The 22,444-nt window shown below is 43.1% G+C and overlaps 1 protein-coding gene across 1 annotated transcript in view; it reads left to right on the plus strand.

Moving 5' to 3' along the window:
- Positions 1-22,444, plus strand: part of GPN3 (GPN-loop GTPase 3) — a 232,192-nt gene that overhangs the window by 119,808 nt on the left and 89,940 nt on the right. The window lies entirely within an intron of this gene.

Here is a 22,444-nt window from a genome sequence, read left to right on the forward strand (position 1 = left end):
AGTCTGCATGTTCCTCCCTGCGGTTGAGTGATGCTTAAAGACATGCAGGTAGGTGTTTGCGTGAATGGGTGTGCCTTCTTTGAAGGTTGGGCATCAGGCTGGCAACTCAGCATGGTAAAAATCCACTCCCAATCATTAGTGGACTAGAGTTCTGCTGTAGCGACCCCTAACAGGGAAAAACCGAAGGACCTAATATAATTTATTGATTTTGATTCATCCAGATATCTGCAAGGAATGCATGTGCAGTCCTCAAAAGCAAATAATCAGTAAATGAAGCATTAGTCTACTTACTAACTGCGATTGTACAACTTAGCAAAAACGTTGCAACAGATGGTAATACCACATTATTATTGATACAGTGCTGTCTCATTAGACAGAATTATTTCCTGCTAGCATTGCTTCATGAGATGTAAGGTAAGTGCACATGCTTATCTTGTTTGTATCGCCAGGACTAAATGGATAAATCTTCTCAGAGTCAGTAAAATGGAAAGCATCATTTTGTGTCCTTTAAGTTCATTCTTTCCCATTCACTCCTTAATTCCCACAATCATTATTATTTGGAGATCTATTCTCTGCTCATTTCCTACTGTAGGAGTTCTAGATCTATTTGACCTTCGCATTGGTGTACAGTTCTGCAGTGCCGTCCTGTTTTTATTTATTTTTAAATAAACGGGGGGGTTTATATTGTGACCGACTCTCACGTGGAGACAACTGGGCCTCTGAAAGCACAGGGTATTGGGCCTATGGAAACTAATCCCTCAGATGGGTCCGGAGCCGCTGAGCGGGCATCGGCTTCTGAGGGTGTTTTCAGACCTTCGCAACTTACCATTAAAACAACAGCCAAGACAAAAGTACCATTAAAGACAAAGAAACAAGTACAGCATTCTCCTGGACAGTCCTCCATGCCTAAAAAACAGATGCTTAAAATGGCCGAAGACCTCATTACTCTAATCAGGGGTTCCCATCCCCCTCCTGAGAAAAGGCCTAGGCAGGATACAGACTATGATTCCTCTGATCAGGTTTCCATTTCCTCTGATTCCTCTTCAGACCAGGGATACTCTCTACCCCCCCTATGAGGACTCTGATGCTGAAGAATCTATCCCTTCAGCCTCTCCTCCTGAGGATTATTCTTTTGGGGAAGCTTTACATACCATGAGGGATCATTTCCATTAGGAAAGTCAGGATTACTCAGAATCCAAGAAAAGGCTCTGGGATTTCCTTTTATTGCCTCAGCACAGGCCCTTGGCTATTCCGCCTGTGCTTGATATTGTGGATGATGTGTTCTGTGAATCCAGCTTATCTCCTGATTCTTTGCCCTCTGCACCAGCCAAGCCAGATAGATATTATAGAGTCCCAGACTCTCACAAGTTTCTTTATAAAAACCCTTCGGCTGATCCAGAAACTATTTCCCAGGGTCCAAAAGGGGTTAAGGCTTCCATTGAAAAAAATCCAGTACTCTGACAGAGATTCCAGAGCTTTGGATAGATGGGGGAAGAAAGTATACACTTCTGCAACTTTAGCAGTAAGAGCTTTAAATTGTCAGTTTCACATGCTTAAGTACCAACAATATTTAATGGCTCAGTTAAAACAGAAAATGCTTGCAAGCTCAGAAGCTCCTGATTGCAAAGAAATGCAGGATTTATTGCATGCAGTTGAACAGGTGGGAAAACATACTCTACAATGTGGTTTTGATTCTTTAGAGGCCTCTTGTAGAGCCGCAGTTACAGGTTCTGTGATTCGAAGACATGCTTGGTTAAAAGAACAGAGTTTACCTGATCATGTTAAGGCAAAATTATTGGATGCTCCTTTACAGCATGATACCTTGTTTGGTGTTAAGGCAGAAGAGGTGTTAAAGAAAATGGAGAATTAAGCTAAATCTATGCAAACAGTCAAGGATTTCTTACAGGTACAGCCACCTCGATTTAGCAGAAATTGGCCAACAAAGAATTGGTCCTTTCCAGTGGCAGACAGGCCACAGAGAGGCAGATACAGATGCCCAAGAGGCAGATCTCAACCCCAAGGCTCAAACAGACGACAGTGGGGCACCTCAACCCCAAAAGGAGGTGAGGACAAGTCTCAACCTTACAGGAAACAGTCGCAATGACTTTCCCCTTCGTACGCCAAGCACTTCCCTTTTGGAAGCCTCCTTAGGGGGAAAACTAGCACTTTTTCTCAAAACTGGCAAACAATCACCCAAGACAAATGGGTTCTGAATATTGTGTCTCAAGGTTACAGGTTCCACTTTCATACTTTACCAAGGATAAAAGGAATGCCAGACCTGCCACAAAACCAATGGGCAGAGGCACAAAAACACATTTCAGCCCTCATGGACATGAGAGCTATTCAAAAAGTACCACAACAGGAACAAGGACAAGGATTTTACTCAAGACTTTTCCTGGTCCCCAGAAAGGACAAGGCCTGGAGGCCCATACTAGACCTTTCAATTCTAAACACTTACCTGGATAGTCCGAAATTCAAAATGTTGACATTACAGCAGCTTCTACCCATGCTTGGCAAGAAGGCTTGGCTTGTTACTCTGGACCTCAGAGACATACCTGCATGTCCCTATCAGACAAAATTGCAGAAGATACTGCAGATTCAAAGCTGGTACAATGCACTACCAATTCTCTGCACTGCCCTTTGGCTTATCTACTGCGCCCAGGGTCTTTACAAAGTGCCTGGCACCAGTAATTGCATTTTGCAGACAAAAAGGAATTCAAATATATCCATACCTGGACGACTGCCTCATTCAAGCAGAGAAAAAGGACATTCTTCTACAGCATCTGGCGTTTGTAAAAAGGTTGTTAATTTCTCTAGGGTACACAGTAAATGAAAAGAAGTCAAAACTAGTGCCCTCACAACAGATTATATTCCTGGGTGCCAGCTTAAATAAAATGGCCCAGATGGCTTACCTCACGCCAGACAAACAAGTTCAACTAACTCATTATTTTCAAATACTGGCAAAAAAGTCCCATCTCCCTGCAAGAAAAATTCTGCAGGCCCTGGGATTCATGGTATCCTGCATACTACTAATACCATATGCCAGACTGCATATGAGGAAATTACAATGGTACCTAAAAAGTGTTTGGACTCAACACACTCACAGTTTAGAAGCAGTAATACCAATGATTCCCTGTCTACAACAGGAGTTTCGATGGTGGGCACAGGCATGTCACCTAAACAAGGGTCAGCCTTTTACCCTACCCACAGCCAGGCAGACTCTAACAACAGATGCTTTGGATTACGCCTGGGGAGCACACATGGCAGGAAAATGCATTCAGGGCAAGTGGACCACACACCAGATGCATCTTCATATCAATCAAAAAGAGATGTTGGCTGTTCAAAATGCCCTAACAGCTTTCAAGGACCTTCTGCATCCAGGACAATTATTATTAAAGACAGACAACACCACAGTAATGTGGTACATAAACAAGCAAGGGGGCACTTATTCTTATCCCCTATGCAGGCAAGCCATGACCTTGTGGAACACAGCTCTAACGTATCAAGTTCACCTGCTAGCGCAATTCCTGCCAGGAAAGAAAAATAATCTGGCAGACTATCTAAGCAGAAATATCATGGACCCTCACAAATGGAAATTGAATCCACAAATCTTCAGCATGGTAATGCAAAAGTGGGGATGCCCAGACATAGATCTTTTTGTCTCCCCACTGAATTGCCAACTACAAAAATTCTGCACAAGGACTTATCACAAACAAGCATGGAAAGTGGATGCTCTTTTGTTCAGCTGGAAAAACCTAAACGTTTATGCCTTCCCGCCACTGCCTCTCCTTTCAAAGTTACTCCTAAAAGCTAGACAAGAAAAAACACAGATGATCTTGATTGCTCCAGACTGGCCACGCCAGCACTGGTACCCTATCTTAAGGAACTTAGCTCAAGGCCCACCATGGATTTTGCCTCAAATTCCACACCTTCTGACTCAACAAAACAATCAGATCCTGCACGGTCAGCTCAGACACTAAACCTGGCTGCATGGCAGATTCATTAGTCAAACAGGCAACACCTTTCTCTAAAGCTGTTATGGATGTCATTTTGGAGGCCAGGAGGCCTAGCACCAGGAAAGCTTACTCAGAAAAATGGAAGAGATTCTGCTCCTGGAACCAGGCTCAAAACCTTGACCCTCATGTTACAAACATCCCTCAGATTTTACAATACTTAACTGAGATGCTGGACAGAGGGCCTATCCTTCTCATCTATTAAGATCCACGCCTCTGCCATTTCAGCACATTACAACACGGATCCTCCTTTATTCTCTCATCCCTTGCTAAAACAGTACCTCACAGGGGCTAAAAACATAAGCCCGCCCCGGAGAGCACCAACACCAACTTGGGACCTCAGTTTCGTTTTGGAAAAACTAACCCTACCACCATATGAGCCAGCCAATACAGCTGATCTAAAATTTTTATCATGGAAAACAGCTCTGCTCCTGGCAGTAATTTCAGCACAAAGAGTCTGAGCTACAGGCATTAATGGCAGTGGAACCTTTTATAATTTTTCATCAGGACAGGGTTTCTTTAAGGACAAACCCTACCTTTATGCCAAAGGTGGTATCTAGTGTGGCTCTTAACCAAACCATCCATTTGCCAACTTTTTATCCAAACCCCCAGAATAAAGGGGAGAAACTTCTGTATTCTTTGGACATACATAGGCAGCTACTCTTCTACTTGGACAAAACAAAAGCTTTCAGGAAAACTGAGCAACTGTTTGTAGTATATGCTGCAGGATCACAGGGCAAGGCTATCTCAAAGCAGACTATATCCAAATGAATAGGACACTGTATAAGTTACTGCTATACACAGCATGGAAAATCGGTCCCAAATAACATTAGGCCACATTCCACCAGGGCAACAGCCACTTCAGCAGCCTTTCTCAGAGGAGTACCTACCAAGGAAATTTTGGAGGCTGCAACTTGGAGTTCAGTGCACACCTTTACCAAGCATTACCACCTGCCTCTTTACTCTAAATCCAGCACAGGATTTGCCACTGCAGTTCTGCAGGGCCTCATAGCCAATCCTAACTCTTTATAGACCAGCCACCCAACCTTAGCTTTGGGATTCTACCCAAGTGTAATGACTGCAGCAGTGTAACACGATGAACATAGTACAGTTTTGTACCTACCATAAATGTAGATGTTTGAGTGTTCACACTGCTGCAGTCCAGGTTACCCTCCCTCCATCCCCTCTGAACTAGCTGGGCTTATCTATACCTTTCTATCCTATACAACCTTAGTGGTGTATTTGCTTGTAACTGAAGGTATTGTTGTTATTTTTATATGTATATTTTTTATTAGCAATATGTATTGTCTACCTGCTTGGGGGCACCTGACATCTGGGGCAAGAAAAACTGAAGAAAATGGCGTCTGATGCATCTTATATACCCCCCGGGGGGAAAACACCCCCCTCAGAGCCACAGGCCGCCACCGACTCCCACGTGGAGACAACTGGGCCTCTGGAAACACAGGGTATTGGGCCTATGGAAACTAATCCCTCAGATGGGTCCAGAGCCGCTGAGCGGGCATCGGCTTCTGAGGGTGTTTTCAGACCTTCGCAACTTACCATTAAAATAACAGCCAAGACAAAAGTACCATTAAAGACAAAGAAACAAGTACAGAATTCTCCTGGACAGTCCTCCATGCCTAAAAAACAGATGCTTAAAATGGCCGAAGACCTCATTACTCTAATCAGGGGTTCCCATCCCCCTCCTGAGAAAAGGCCTAGGCAGGATACAGACTATGATTCCTCTGATCAGGTTTCCATTTCCTCTGATTCCTCTTCAGACCAGGGATACTCTCTACCCTCCCTATGAGGACTCTGATGCTGAAGAATCTATCCCTTCAGCCTCTCCTCCTGAGGATTATTCTTTTGGGGAAACTTTACATACCATGAGGGATCATTTCCATTAGGAAAGTCAGGATTACTCAGAATCCAAGAAAAGGCTCCGGGATTTCCTTTTATTGCCTCAGCACAGGCCCTTGGCTATTCCGCCTGTGCTTGATATTGTGGATGATGTGTTCTGTGAATCCAGCTTATCTCCTGATTCTTTGCCCTCTGCACCAGCCAAGCCAGATAGATATTATAGAGTCCCAGACTCTCACAAGTTTCCTTATAAAAACCCTTCGGCTGATCCAGAAACTATTTCCCAGGGACCAAAAGGGGTTAAGGCTTCCATTGAAAAAAATCCAGTACCCTCTGACAGAGATTCCAGAGCTTTGGATAGATGGGGGAAGAAAGTATACACTTCTGCAACTTTAGCAGTAAGAGCTTTAAATTGCCAGTTTCACATGCTTAAGTACCAACAATATTTAATGGCTCAGTTAAAACAGAAAATGCTTGCAAGCTCAGAAGCTCCTGATTGCAAAGAAATGCAGGATTTATTGCATGCAGTTGAACAGGTGGGAAAACATACTCTACAATGTGGTTTTGATTCTTTAGAGGCCTCTTGTAGAGCCGCAGTTACAGGTTCTGTGATTCGAAGACATGCTTGGTTAAAAGAACAGAGTTTACCTGATCATGTTAAGGCAAAATTATTGGATGCTCCTTTGCAGCATGATACCTTGTTTGGTGTTAAGGCAGAAGAGGTGTTAAAGAAAATGGAGGATGAAGCTAAATCTATGCAAACAGTCAAGGATTTCTTACAGGTACAGCCACCTCGATTTAGCAGAAATTGGCCAACAAAGAATTGGTCCTTTCCAGTGGCAGACAGGCCACAGAGAGGCAGATACAGATGCCCAAGAGGCAGATCTCAACCCCAAGGCTCAAACAGACGACAGTGGGGCACCTCAAACCTAAAAGGAGGTGAGGACAAGTCTCAACCTTACAGGAAACAGTCACAATGACTTTCCCCTTCGTACGCCAAGCACTTCCCTTTTGGAAGCCTCCTTAGGGGGAAAACTAGCACTTTTTTCTCAAAACTGGCAAACAATCACCCAAGACAAATGGGTTCTGAATATTGTGTCTCAAGGTTACAGGTTCCACTTTCATACTTTACCAAGGCTAAAAGGAATGCCAGACCTGCCACAAAACCAATGGGCAGAGGCACAAAAACACATTTCAGCCCTCATGGACATGAGAGCTATTCAAAAAGTACCACAACAGGAACAAGGACAAGGATTTTACTCAAGACTTTTCCTGGTCCCCAGAAAGGACAAGGCCTGGAGGCCCATACTAGACCTTTCAATTCTAAACACTTACCTGGATAGTCCGAAATTCAAAATGTTGACATTACAGCAGCTTCTACCCATGCTTGGCAAGAAGGCTTGGCTTGTTACTCTGGACCTCAGAGACATACCTGCATGTCCCTATCAGACAAAATTGCAGAAGATACTGCAGATTCAAAGCTGGTACAATGCACTACCAATTCTCTGCACTGCCCTTTGGCTTATCTACTGCGCCCAGGGTCTTTACAAAGTGCCTGGCACCAGTAATTGCATTTTGCAGACAAAAAGGAATTCAAATATATCCATACCTGGACGACTGCCTCATTCAAGCAGAGAAAAAGGACATTCTTCTACAGCATCTGGCGTTTGTAAAAAGGTTGTTAATTTCTCTAGGGTACACAGTAAATGAAAAGAAGTCAAAACTAGTGCCCTCACAACAGATTATATTCCTGGGTGCCAGCTTAAATAAAACGGCCCAGATGGCTTACCTCACGCCAGACAAACAAGTTCAACTAACTCATTATTTTCAAATACTGGCAAAAAAGTCCCATCTCCCTGCAAGAAAAATTCTGCAGGCCCTGGGATTCATGGCATCCTGCATACTACTAATACCATATGCCAGACTGCATATGAGGAAATTACAATGGTACCTAAAAAGTGTTTGGACTCAACACACTCACAGTTTAGAAGCAGTAATACCAATGATTCCCTGCCTACAACAGGAGTTTCGATGGTGGGCACAGGCATGTCACCTAAACAAGGGTCAGCCTTTTACCCTACCCACAGCCAGGCAGACTCTAACAACAGATGCTTTGGATTACGCCTGGGGAGCACACATGGCAGGAAAATGCATTCAGGGCAAGTGGACCACACACCAGATGCATCTTCATATCAATCAAAAAGAGATGTTGGCTGTTCAAAATGCCCTAACAGCTTCCAAGGACCTTCTGCATCCAGGACAATTATTATTAAAGACAGACAACACCACAGTAATGTGGTACATAAACAAGCAAGGGGGCACTTATTCTTATCCCCTATGCAGGCAAGCCATGACCTTGTGGAACACAGCTCTAACGTATCAAGTTCACCTGCTAGCGCAATTCCTGCCAGGAAAGAAAAATAATCTGGCAGACTATCTAAGCAGAAATATCATGGACCCTCACAAATGGAAATTGAATCCACAAATCTTCAGCATGGTAATGCAAAAATGGGGATGCCCAGACATAGATCTTTTTGTCTCCCCACTGAATTGCCAACTACAAAAATTCTGCACAAGGACTTATCACAAACAAGCATGGAAAGTGGATGCTCTTTTGTTCAGCTGGAAAAACCTAAATGTTTATGCCTTCCCGCCACTGCCTCTCCTTTCAAAGGTACTCCTAAAAGCTAGACAAGAAAAAACACAGATGATCTTGATTGCTCCAGACTGGCCACGCCAGCACTGGTACCCTATCTTAAGGAACTTAGCTCAAAGCCCACCATGGATTTTGCCTCAAATTCCACACCTTCTGACTCAACAAAACAATCAGATCCTGCACGGTCAGCTCAGACACTAAACCTGGCTGCATGGCAGATTCATTAGTCAAACAGGAAACACCTTTCTCTAAAGCTGTTATGGATGCCATTTTGGAGGCCAGGAGGCCTAGCACCAGGAAAGCTTACTCAGAAAAATGGAAGAGATTCTGCTCCTGGAACCAGGCTCAAAACCTTGACCCTCATGTTACAAACATCCCTCAGATTTTACAATACTTAACTGAGATGCTGGACAGAGGGCCTATCCTTCTCATCTATTAAGATCCACGCCTCTGCCATTTCAGCACATTACAACACGGATCCTCCTTTATTCTCTCATCCCTTGCTAAAACAGTACCTCACAGGGGCTAAAAACATAAGCCCGCCCCGGAGAGCACCAACACCAACTTGGGACCTCAATTTCGTTTTGGAAAAACTAACCCTACCACCATATGAGCCAGCCAATACAGCTGATCTAAAATTTTTATCATGGAAAACAGCTCTGCTCCTGGCAGTAATTTCAGCACAAAGAGTCTGAGCTACAGGCATTAATGGCAGTGGAACCTTTTATAATTTTTCATCAGGACAGGGTTTCTTTAAGGACAAACCCTACCTTTATGCCAAAGGTGGTATCTAGTGTGTCTCTTAACCAAACCATCCATTTGCCAACTTTTTATCCAAACCCACAGAATAAAGGGGATAAACTTCTGTATTCTTTGGACATACATAGGCAGCTACTCTTCTACTTGGACAAAACAAAAGCTTTCAGGAAAACTGAGCAACTGTTTGTAGTATATGCTGCAGGATCACAGGGCAAGGCTATCTCAAAGCAGACTATATCCAAATGAATAGGACACTGTATACGTTACTGCTACACACAGCATGGAAAATCAGTCCCAAATAACATTAGGCCACATTCCACCAGGGCAACAGCCACTTCAGCAGCCTTTCTCAGAGGAGTACCTACCAAGGAAATTTTGGAGGCTGCAACTTGGAGTTCAGTGCACACCTTTACCAAGCATTACCACCTGCCTCTTTACTCTAAATCCAGCGCAGGATTTGCCACTGCAGTTCTGCAGGGCCTCATAGCCAATCCTAACTCTTTATAGACCAGCCACCCAACCTTAGCTTTGGGATTCTACCCAAGTGTAATGACTGCAGCAGTGTAACACGATGAACATAGTACAGTTTTATACCTACCATAAATGTAGATGTTTGAGTGTTCACACTGCTGCAGTCCAGGTTACCCTCCCTCCATCCCCTCTGAACTAGCTGGGCTTATCTATACCTTTCTATCCTATACAACCTTAGTGGTGTATTTGCTTGTAACTGAAGGTATTGTTGTTATTTTTATATGTATATTTTTTATTAGCAATATGTATTGTCTACCTGCTTGGGGGCACCTGACATCTGGGGCAAGAAAAACTGAAGAAAATGGCGTCTGATGCATCTTGTATACCCCTGGCGCACTGACGTCAGGGAAGAAGCGACAGCAACCGACGCTGGACCAAGACTTTGGAACTCTGGCCGACTGCGGGACCACCTGACGGCAGGATAACCCAAGTGTAATGACTGCAGCAGTGTGAACACTCGAACATCTACATTTATGGTAGGTACAAAACTGTACTTTATAACTTGGTGGCTTTGCAGTTGCCCGGCCCTCCTCCCAGTCTAGTGTCATTAGCTCATTCTACCTAATACAGAGAGAACATTTGAGAAGGCCAACCCACTTAGTTTCTTTCCTTCTGTTCCTCCTTTCTCCCCTTCTAAAAAAAAATTGCCTGAATCTCCTTGTGTTCTGACTGTGCTTCTCAAACATTTTGGAAATGTAGAGTATATTTTAGTGCATTTATTAAAACTGTATTTGCCTTAATATTACTACAACTCAAGTGCTCTAGGTTGCACTGCATCTGAATTGTTTGTGTGGTTTAGCTGCTTTTCTGTATGTATAGACTTCTCTGTATATGTAGACTAGCTACTTATTCTACTGTATTACTATCTCTTAAAATCGTTTTTCAGTTGTGCACTTGCCGTGCTTCACTTAAAAAGTCTGTAGAGTTTTAATTGCATTTACTGTTGAGGGCTACACACTCAAGTGTGTTAGCCTTCTTTGTGTTTATTTACTCTTTATTATTGCATTTGTTTAGCCTGCTTTAACCAAAAAAAAAGTACTATCTTGTTTGCTCGTTTCCCGCCTTTCCTAGCTAGTATAGTCCAGATCCCAGGCTTTGCTTGTTTCAGGACTTTATTTTCTGTGTTCAGAGCTGTCCAGACCTTGCTGTGGTAGAGGGAAGCCCTACTACTTACCAGTGGGAGTGGTGAGCACTGTACTGCCTATCTAACACTAGAGGAATGGTTTCCAGCTCTGAAATTGTAATCTTATTAGCCTTTTTGGGCTGATTTCTATCCCTTTCAACTTTCTGGCTTAAAAACGCATGTGTTTGTGCATTTTTCGCATCGTGCAACACTGCGGGGCTATGGTTAAACTATTCCGGGTGCCAGAAAGGCTGCTCTTCAAATTTTCCCTTAGAACTAGCTTGTTTCTCAGTAGTAGTACTAAAATCTGAACATCTGTGACTAGCACTTGCTCTAGAACCTGCTGGAAAGCACTAGGAAGCCTTAAACTGATACAAGCACTCAACTCTCCTTGTTAATAAGGAGAAGTTAATCGTAGGCACTAAACAAGCCTATAATTGCAAAGTACCTTGCAAAGGTAAGGGAAAACAGCTCTTGTACTTTACAAAAAAAGCACCTAAATAAGCATGCCCAAGGGTCAGCTTCCGGTGATTTCTCCTGTCTACCTGGTGAAGCTGGGCATACTGGGGCAATGCAGCAACATCCTCATGTACACAGACAACCCTCTCCTACCACCCAACCTGTGAGAGATTCACTTGCATAGCCAAATTGGAAGCAAAGCTCTCTCCAGTCAGGATTATGCTAGACAGTCAAGAGGAGAATGTTTAACACCTGCACTACACCTCAAGTAGCACATAGCCCTTCAAAACCCACACCATCAACACCCACGCATAGCAGCACTAAACCCACATATGCGGAGGCCCTTAACATTAACCTGCCCAAACAACAAGGACAAGGACCTCCCTAGCTGAAATGCAAATAAACACCAGTCACAACCAAAGTGACACATATAGCTCACAACACCAGTGTGCCACCCAACAACAGCCCCTAAGGCAAGACAACGTACCCAACACTTTAGTCATAGGTGACTCTATAGTCAGGCACACTGATGTCCCACTCACCAGGCAGAACAAGGAGAAAATTACATTCAGCTGCCTCTCTGGTGCCAGGATCCACCACATAATGCATGCACTCAAGTCACTCCACAACAAATACGACTCTGTCATTGTCCATGTTGGAGTGAATGACTTGAGACTTACCTCCCTGGACTACATGAAAAGAGACATGGAAGAGCTCTCGGATCATGTGGCCCAGGCAGGTATGACCCTAGCCCTGAGTAGCATCCTGTCCAGTACAAGGACAAAATGATTGACTTCAACAGTTGAGTAAGCTTCTGGTGTCATTCAAAGGGGATCCAGTATCTCTCTGCCTGGGACGACATGATAGACAAACCACCATGCTTTGCCAGAGATGGTCTGCACTTGTCACCCCTGAGATTCAGGTTACTGGCTAAAGCTCTTGCCACCCCCATAGTGCCTTTTTTAGGCAAGGTTCAAAGGACAAAACCACCACCGTAACAGATAAGCATGCAAAATCTGAAACTAATGCTACTCAATGCTAGAAGTCTAAACCTCAAAATGCACTCTCTCGAGGCACTCCTAAAAATGGAGAACATCGATATCTGTGCAGTAACTGAGACCTGGTTCAAGGCTCCAGAGAGCACCCCTGCAATACCAGGCTGCAACTCTTGCCACACTTTTTGGCCACTAAACAAAGACCGAAACACTAAAGGTGGAGGAGTGTCCATATTCACACCTCCAAGCTAGTTGCCCAACACAATGCATCTGAAATTCTCCAGGTACAACTAACACTAGGTAAGACTGCAATCCAAACTGTAGCTTGCTACAGATCCCCCACCATGCCCCAAGATTCTCACTACACCTTTCTAAACATACTGTAAAATATTAAGATACAACCAAACACCCTAATGCTGGGTGATTTCAACTACCCTGCCATTAACTGGGAAAACTACTTTGGTACCAACACCTTTTCCCAACGGTTCTTGGAATTCATAAATTTCCAATGCCCTGGATTAACTAATCCATTGTCCCACCAGGGGCTCCAATATCCTAGACCTGGTCATTACCAACATGGGAAATAGATGCTCCACACCAGTGGTCACCCCCTCATTGGTCAGGTCTAACCATAAGCAAATCACCATTGGCATCCACAACCCCCCACCCTCTAGTAAGGAAAACTCCGTAAAAAACTTCTCCAAAGCCAACTTCATGCTACTCAAGTCAGAAGTGACAAATTTCATGACACCCATGCAGACAGGAGCTGAAAGTTCGACTGCTGAATCCTGCACTAAGGCACTGTACAAGCACATCCACTCGTGCATTAGTCGTGCCATCCGAAATAGAACCAAGATGCTCTCCTCCAATAAAAGGAAGCCAATCTGGTGGTCCCCTGCCATAAACAAACTGTACAACAGAAGGAAGAAACTGTTGCAGAAAAGAGGAAAATCCCAGGATGCAAACAACTCCCTTACCAGCCTCAGTAAGAAGCTGAGCTCCCTCATAAAATCCACCAAAGCTAGTTATGAAAGTAAAATTGCAAAAGATTCCAAAGACAACCACAAGGCATTCTATAATTATGTCAAGAATCTAAATGGCAATGCTCAGATCTGCTCTGAGCTGCAACAGAATGACATTAAATGTACTGATCCCACGGATATTGCCAATATCCTGGCAGATCTATTTAGTGCCAACTTCACCCCCCCCCCCATCTCACCCCTAAAAGGCCCATCTGAATACCAAAAATTGCCAAATTCCGATAATCATGGCCACACAGGTAGAAACGGCCCTCTCCAAAGTTAAGAATACAGCATCCATGGGACCAGATGACATCCTGGGCTGTGTACTACATGAACTACAAAATGAACTGGCACCTCACTGAAGTGTCATGTATAATCATAGCCTCACCTCAGGCTTGGTGCCCACTGAGTGGCTTACAGCTACAGTTATCCCACTCCACAAGGGGGGATCCACCTTGGATCCCGGGAGCTACAGTCCCATCAGTCTGACGAGCCTGATCTGCAAGGGCATAGAACGCGTTATCATGGAACTTATAATCAAAGACATTGGCAACCTTCAAACACTGGACCCCACCCAGTTTGGGTTTGTGAAGGGCCGATCTTGTTTCCTGAACCTGATTGACTTCTTCGAATCAGTCTCCAGAGCTGTGGACGAGGGTAAGGCGGTCCACGCAGCCTATGTGGACCTTGCCAAGGCCTTTGACACAATCTCCCAGTCTGGAATCATAAATAAAGTTACTAAGCTGGGTGTAAATCCCTACGTCACTCGATGGGTTGCCAACTGGCTTGCTGACAGAACCCAGACTGTAAAAGTAGCCAACTCCAAATCCAGCTCCAGACAAGTGACAAGTGGAGTACCTCAGGGTTCAGTCCTGGGACCGCTCTTGTTTGGCATCTACTTCTCTGAAGTGCAGGCCAACACTAAGGGACTCTGGCTAACAAAGTTCACAGATGACTGCAAACTGGGAGCCATTACTGAATGCCCAAATGATGTGGATATTCAACAAAAGGGCCTTACAGAAACAGATGCTTGGTGCCAGAGCCATGGGCTCAAGCTTAATGCCAAGAAATGTATAGTTATCCCCTTTAGGAAAAACCATGTACCCATGAATTACCACATAGGTGGCAGTACACTAAACACCGAAAGTATGATAAGAGACTTGGGGACACAGGTGGACAGTGGTCTCACATTCGATAACCGCATCGCCACACAGTCAGGAAATCCTTCTGTGTGGCACACCTCATCACTAAGGGCTTTTCATCCAGAAAAAAGGAGGTCATTGTCCCACTGTACTCATCCCTCATTAGACCCATTATAGAGTACAACGCCCCGTTTGGTATGTACCTCACAAGACATCTGCATCAGCTGGAAAGGCCACAGAAATACCTCACTAAAAGAATCACAGGCCTAAAGCAGATACCTTATGCTGACCATCTAAAAAAAACTCCAGCTATACTCTGTGGCATATCGTCTACTCAGAGGCGATCTCTGCTTAACATACAAGACCATGTCAAACCCTGAGTTGTTGGACATGTTCCACTTAAAGAAATCCCAATCCCTCAGAGCCACACACTCTAGGGATCTAAACCTTGTCATCACAATGAACAAAACATGCTGGAGGGGATAGGTTCCTGACCCAGAGACTCCCCATACTCTGGAATAGACTGCCCATACATGTCAAGCAGAGCGCCTCCTTGGCCTTCTTCAAAAGAAACCTTGATGATTGGATGGGAGATAGGAAATTCACCCCGGGGATCACGTCAGTCGCCCTGCTAGACAGGGGTCCAGGGAAGTAAATATTGTGGGAAGAAATAACCAGGGGATTGTTATGGCTAGGCTTGTATAGGCCATAGGGTCGATAGCCAAGTACCAACCTATGAACCTATGTCCAATGTGGCTATTGGGGTCACCTCAGTGGGCAGGGAAGATGCACTTGTTGGTCCTGGGAGAAGGAATAGGGAAGGCTTCCCTGTTTTGTCCGAATGTTTTTCCCATCCCTGGGGGAAGCTATTGCTGCTATCAATAACACTGTTGACCCCACCTTTCTTGTCAAATTGAAACAGAAGGCTAAATATGCATCCACTCATCCTCCAGTTTCTTTAGGCAGAAGCAGTTAGTTGGTCCTCTTTGTAAAGTAGTTTTTGGTAAAAGAAAGAGAGATGCATCTTTCCTGAAGAAATTCAGGACTCTCATTCTAGACCGGAAGATGAAAGGACAGTTATAGGGTTTTATCCTCAGATTTCTGATTCTGACTCAGAGGAGAGCTCGGTTTCTGATTCTCCCGGTGGGGGGTCACTTTCTCTGAGACTGTTTCTAGAAAGTGTTTTCAGTGAGAAAATACTTAAGTTTCTCAGTCCCCCAGAAAACAACATGGGCTGTTGTAGAAGGAATTTACAGAGCAATCACCCATTCCTCCAGTGTTGTCTGTTTTGGCCCCTCTGCTGCAGAGGTGATCAAAAAGTGTGATTAAAGGGGTAAGTTGATACAGGGAATCTCCTTTGTTTTTTTTGTTTTTTTTTTTGCCAAATCTGAAAAAAATCTTGTCTCAACAAAATTCAGGTAAACAGAAGTTTCAGAAGTAGTGGCAAAGGGGTTCCAAAAATAATCATACTACCTTCCAAAGCCAAGGACAGTGCAACAAGTCAGAATGACTGTTCAAGGGGCCTTATTCCCCCCTCCCACCCTGGCAGCCCCACTTCCCTTCCAGAAAGTCTGAATGTCCACTTTTCTCTCTGGCAACAAGTAGTTTTAGAAAAATGGGTTTTGGAGATCATTCGTCAAGGTTACAGATGGCAGTGAAAGGAAATTTGTCCTTTCCAGGTGAGGTAATCACTCATCCACCAGACTCTTTCATTTCTACTTGTCTTTCATCACCTGCTGTCCCAGGGTATGATAGAACCAGTCCCTCCTTCCCAGGTGGGGAAAAATTTTTATATAAGGATGTTTTTAGTGTCAAAGAAAGAAAATGCTTGGAAACCAGTTCTGAATCTTTCTTTGCTAAACCTGATTACAGTATTGCCCAAATTCAAAATGATATCGCTTCACAACCTGTTACCTCTTCTACCTCATTCAAAGTTTTCTGGTAGCATTACATTTAAAAGATGCTTATCACATCCCTATACATCCAGACTTCAGGCATTTCTTAACTGATTGCTTTCCTGACAGCTATACTCTTAAAGGAAGCAGAGTTCCTATATATTCTGTAAGAGTATACTCTTCTTTACAGGAGACTTCCCTGTACTCCCAAAGAGAGTATAATATATTTATCATTGTTTTCAAAGTCTAATTTCTGAAGTCTTGGTAAAGGGACATACATAATACTAAGGCATTTACAAGCTGACATCATTTGATAAGCATCACAGTGAAATAGTCAGCATGGGACATCTAGAGCAGGAGAATGAGTGTTTACAAAAGTTATGAAAAAATGTGACGTTTCAATGTTTGCATTAGTAATGCAAAAATAGTGTGTGATACTGTTGTATTGGGGACGGTCTATTCAAGCAGTGTGTATTATTAAAAAATTAAACCATGGTGGGTAATGTGAAGATGTTCTGAGTTGTAACTGCTCCTTTGGTAAAGCAGTTATGACTGTATTTTCATAACTACATTAATTTCATAAAAGCAGTGTTATATACAGGTGACCTGTAGATAAACAAATGGTTGCATTTTATACAAAACATTAAGGATCACCTTATTGCTACTGATACCTGCAATTTAACACACGTGGTTTTGTAGATTAATATTGTTTAGAAATATTGTGACATTATAATTTGTATAGATTTGGCAATATCACAAAATAGCAGTATGGTTATCTCTCTTGTACTGCATTTTTAGGAATCTCTTGAAGAGTTGAACAATTCCCTCACTGATATTTTGGATCTGTCTTGTACACTTAGAGATATAACCCTTGGAATATAAGGCTAGTATTTTTTGGCAAACAAAATGCAGTTTTTGTTTCATAAATATGCAGTATAAAATCAGCATCTATACTTAGGCCATTACAACTAACACCAGTGTGTACAACCCATTGTCTGCTAAAGGGAGATCATATTTTACTTTTTTGTTGTAACTCGCACCATTTACCAGGTATTATAAATCATTCTAATGAAGTGTGTTTTTAGTTGATGAGTTTGAAAAAAAGCTGTCAGGAAGCAAGTGGTTTCCTGGCTTAAATGATCTCGGGAAACAAAAGTTTTAATTACCTTCCTGCTGTTACGGATTAAATGGGTTAATGTTTTGTGTTTCTGAATTCAGTTCTCTGCCATGCTGTTTGTGAACACACTTGGTGCAGTGGGTAGTCCAAAGTGTGTAGCTCCAGTTATAGCTCATTGCAGGCTACAGGGTGTCCACATTTTTCTGTAGGTAGACAACTTGCTTATCTTTGCAGAGTCTTTTTCAGAAAGTCAGAAATGTCTCACTTGGGTCAGTGGTCTCTTACACAAGCTGTGATTCCAAGAGAACATTCAAAAGTCTTTTTTGACTGTTCACACAGGATTGTGTTCTTGCGCATCAGCTAAACACCTCAGTTCAAAGAGCTTTTCTCTCTCAGGAAAAAAATGGATCTATATCTAGATCTGTTTCTAAGGTTTTGTACTCAGAATTCGGTCACTGAGAGGGAATACTTCAGGATTTTGGATCTCATAGCATCTGTGATTCTCATGATACAGCTGTCAAGACTTCATATGAGAAAGATATGGTGGTGTCTGAAATATCTTTGCTCGCTGCACCAACAGCCTTTGTCTTTTTAAGCTCCAGTGCTGGAGTTTGTCTAAAGAGAAATCACTTTATACAGACAGCAAGTATACCTGAATATCGATCTCCTTTTTTTTCCAAAGCAGTCAGTCACCACAGACACCTTGGACGTTGCTTGGGAGCAGTTTCAGGAGGAATAAAAGTGCAAGGTGTGTGGGACACCAAGAACAGGTGTAAGCACGTAAATATAAAAGAGATGCTTGCCCTGATCAAGGCACTTAATTCCTTGAATCATCTTTGGTCCCCAGGACCTCTTCAAGTTGTTACAGACAAATACCATTGTCATGTGGTCGATCAACAAGCAGGGGGGAAACAGACCATACCCCTTTTGCAGACTAGACATGTTAGCTTGGGATATAGCTTCATACCACAGTCTCACTCCACAGGCATCCTACATTCTTTTGGAGTAAAATTATGTGGCATACAAACTAAGCAGGACAAGGGTAGACCCTGTGAATGGAAACTAGATCAGGTGGGTCTTCCAAGACTTGATCCCTCTATAGGGGGTTCCTCAAGTAGACCTATTTGCCTCCTCTCTGAACAATCAGCTGGCAAGATTCTGCTGCGAGACTGCATGCAAGAAGGCCTGGAAGATGGATGCCTTTGCTTTTCTTTTCCTTTGATGGGAATGTTCCTGCAAGTTTTTCCATCCATTGTGGTGGCTCCCTTCTGGCCCAGGCAGCCGTGGTTCTCCCTTCTTTTGGAAATGACCAAGGACAGTTGCCACAAACTTTCTCACACACTGGATCTACTCATGCAAGAACAATGGTCAACTTTAGTTGATTGTCTGGATAATAGGGTCTTAATTCCCTTTAAGCACCTTTTTATTGAGGATGTGCAGCAGGTACTAATGGAGGCAAGGAAGCCTGCTAATAGAAAATCATATATTAGTAAATGGAGAAGGTTTTCTAGTTGGTGCCAACAAGATAACCAGCACCCAAACATGGCTAGTTTTCTGATTTTTACAATATTTCTCTGAACTGCTATCCAGTGGCCTTTCTTACTCCTTCATCAAGGTTCATTTATCAGCTGTTTTAGCATGTCTTCCCACGAATCCTCTTCTTTTAGTGCTTTCTTATGTCAAAATGTTTTTGAAAGAGGTTTTGCATATGAGGCCCCTGAGAAAACTGATGTCTCCTCCTTGGGATCTTAATTTTGTGTTAAAGAAACTAACATTTGCTTCATTTGAAATGGCTACCCTGTCTGAATTGAGGTTATTAACATGGAAAACAGTTTTACTGATTGTTCTGATCTCTGCAAGAAGGGGTATATGAGTTACAAGCTCTTATGGTGAGTCAACCCTATATCATTTTCCACATAGATAGGGTTTCTTTGAGAACTAATCTTCTTTTATGCCTAAAATGGTATCCGTATCTACTTTAAGCCAAACTATCCATCCCCTCATTTTCTTTCCTGAAAATAAAAGTGGGGGAGAAAGGATGCTCCATACCTTTGATGTTCACAGACAACTTTGATTCTATCTTGACAGAACTATATCTTTCAGATTTTTGGGATAAATTGTTCATTTCTTGTGAAGTTAAGAGGGGACAACCTGTATCAAAACAGACTATTTTCAAATGGTTGTCACCTTTTGTTATATTCACTGCAACAAAACTGTTCCAGGCAGGCTCAAGGCTCCACTCTACCTCTTGCCCTTGACTTCATCTATAGCTTTTTGGAAAGGCTTGGATTCTAGAAGTATTCTGGAAGCTGCAACTTGGTCCTTTGTATGTACTTTTACAAAGTACTGTGAGCTTGATTCCTTCTCTAAGTCTATATCAGGCTTTGCTAGGACCATTCATTAGGGGATCATGGGCTCTTCTCCTTCCGAAATGTAGTTAGCTAGGTTAATCTACCATATAGCTAAGGCTACTGCAACAGTGATCAGTATTATGAATATAATACAGTTGTGTAAGTAAGATGGTAGATGTTCGAATGAGCACTATGCAGTAGCTGCTTCCTCCACCCCCTTTATTTTTTTGGTGTGTTGTTTATGCCAGGGTGTGAACATTTATCTTTTATTATTCCTAGTGTTGTTCTTTCAGGGCTCAGCCTCTCTTTCTGTCTTGGCACGAAAGCTGTAGTGCCAAAATTTGTCTTTTTTTAGTTAGCTCACTGACTGGGTGCAAAGAAGGTAACTTGAAGCTTTGGAAGTGGGCTTGCTGTTGTATCCCATGCAGAATATAACCCATATAGCTAAGGCTACTGCAGGAGTGATCATTTGAACATGTGCTGTTGTAAGTTTACTTACACAACTGTACTTTCTATTCTTTGCTTCCATTGGAAACCAGAGAGTGGACCCCAGAGAGGGTGTGACTTGACATCTGTGGAAAGAATGAGAGAATTTGCATATTTAAAGCCATGAAACTGAATGAGATTTATTTATGGATAACTAAAAGCGTTCGGGTTGAATATTCATTACTATCAGTCATTTGTTAAGTAAAGTATTAAAACAATCCCCGAGGGTGGGAGATGTGCTTAAAAAAATTGTGACACTTCCGAACATTGCAAAATGGAGTGTCAGTCACTTGGTCTAATGCTGCTTTCAACAAAGGCTAAAAGCCCCAGTACAAAGTATTGAAATGCATTTCATCAATCTGTACCAGCTTTTTTTCTCTGAGCAAACGCGGAACAGTGGAGTTTGGTGAGTTTGCCCTTTCCCTACTGTAGTGAGATCTGAGAGTTGGTATAGATAAGTTGCAGAAAGTGTGGGGAGAACAGGGAAGGTTTGCCCCACTTCAAAAAAATATTGATTTCTGTGCCTTTTTCCCCATCAGTTTGTGCTTTGAGCATAAAAGCTCTTTGCAGTGTCAGTCGATGTTTGTAGGATTTGATGTTTTGAAATATAATCATAAATATTTGGGTGCATTTGTGGAAGGATCCCTGTAATAGGCAGCATTGTTTAATGCTGGGCTTTATTGATGGTCCTGGATGATTGTATGGGAAATTTTTCTAAATACGTAGAAATAATACCACAAAAGAGCAGGGCAGTTTGCAAAGGATAAGCCAACACTCTGGCATACTGAAGTGATGACTAATCATGTTTCTATTAGCAGCATCCTCTCCCTATTTTTTTCTAGGGAAGTATAATTCTGCTTTGTTTTGAACTAAGGGTATTCTTCACTTGTCATCACTGATCAGTTTTGTATATTCCATACGTGAGTAACGATTATGTCATTTATCGCCTTGGATACACTGGAAAGACCTTTTGGCTACGCATAGGCACCTTGAATAACGTCAGTAAAGAAAATGCTAGGGCAGATGTGGCAGGCCGCTTGAAGCTTTGTAGTGACTGTAAGTAGTGGACAAGGTTAGGGTCCAACCAGTGTCACAGGTATTTAAAGTAGGAAACATATGCCTGTGGATTGGAAAATGCCGTTTGGGTGGCACATGGTCAAGTCTCATAGTAATTTCAAGATGCATGGCCTTGTTGGTATACAGATGTTCTTCATGTTTCACTGTTGCAGTCATTACATTTGAGTTATCTGCTTGCAGGTAGCCCTCATTCGGCCTGATTAACAAAGTCTTGGGTCCTGCGGCGGTTGCTGTCCCTTCTTGCATGACGTCAGGTCGTCAGGGGTACAAAACATGCAGCCAATGCCATTACATCAGTCTTTCTTGCGGTGCGGTGCCCGAAGCAAAAGCAGTTCGCAAGTGCTGGTCGGCCGACTCCTGAAATTTCGGTTCTGAAACTCGAAAACAAAAGTCTTCAACTAAAGCTAAGTACCCTGTTGGGGAGACTTTTTCCTTGCTCCTTACCGATGTCAGTAAAAGTTAATAATTGCATTAGTTGTGGAAAGCAAATACCTCATAAAGATTTTCATTCTTACTGTATTCCTTGCCTAGGCCCTGACCACTACGTACCTTGCTGTCGGTTTTGTGCTTTATTTAATCAGTGCACTATCTGTCGTCTGTATATTTTCGCCTCTAAATATTTCGGTTCTCTGTTTAATTATCCAGAAATGTCGTCGGTTAGTCATCTGACTACCAGGATTCCGAAAAAAACGCAAAGATAAAGACAGAGACAGGCCGCCGAGGTCCAAAACTGCCGACGACGCTTCTCCTAAGCCAGTCGCCAGTTCACCGGTACTCAGTGAGGCACTTTCGCAGCCCCTGATACCCACTACTTCTGTTCGCAGGCTTCTACTGAGACCCATTCGGAGTCCGGTATGCCGTGAGATGCTTCAGCTATGGAACCCGCAGATGTCTCTACCTTGGATGGGTCCGGAGCCGCTGTGCAGGCACCGGCTTCTGAGGATGTGTTCAGGCCTAC

This window comes from Protopterus annectens, chromosome 4.part0 (assembly GCF_019279795.1).
Source record: "Protopterus annectens isolate FY-2018-M chromosome 4.part0, PAN1.0, whole genome shotgun sequence".
NCBI lineage: Eukaryota > Metazoa > Chordata > Ceratodontiformes > Protopteridae > Protopterus > Protopterus annectens.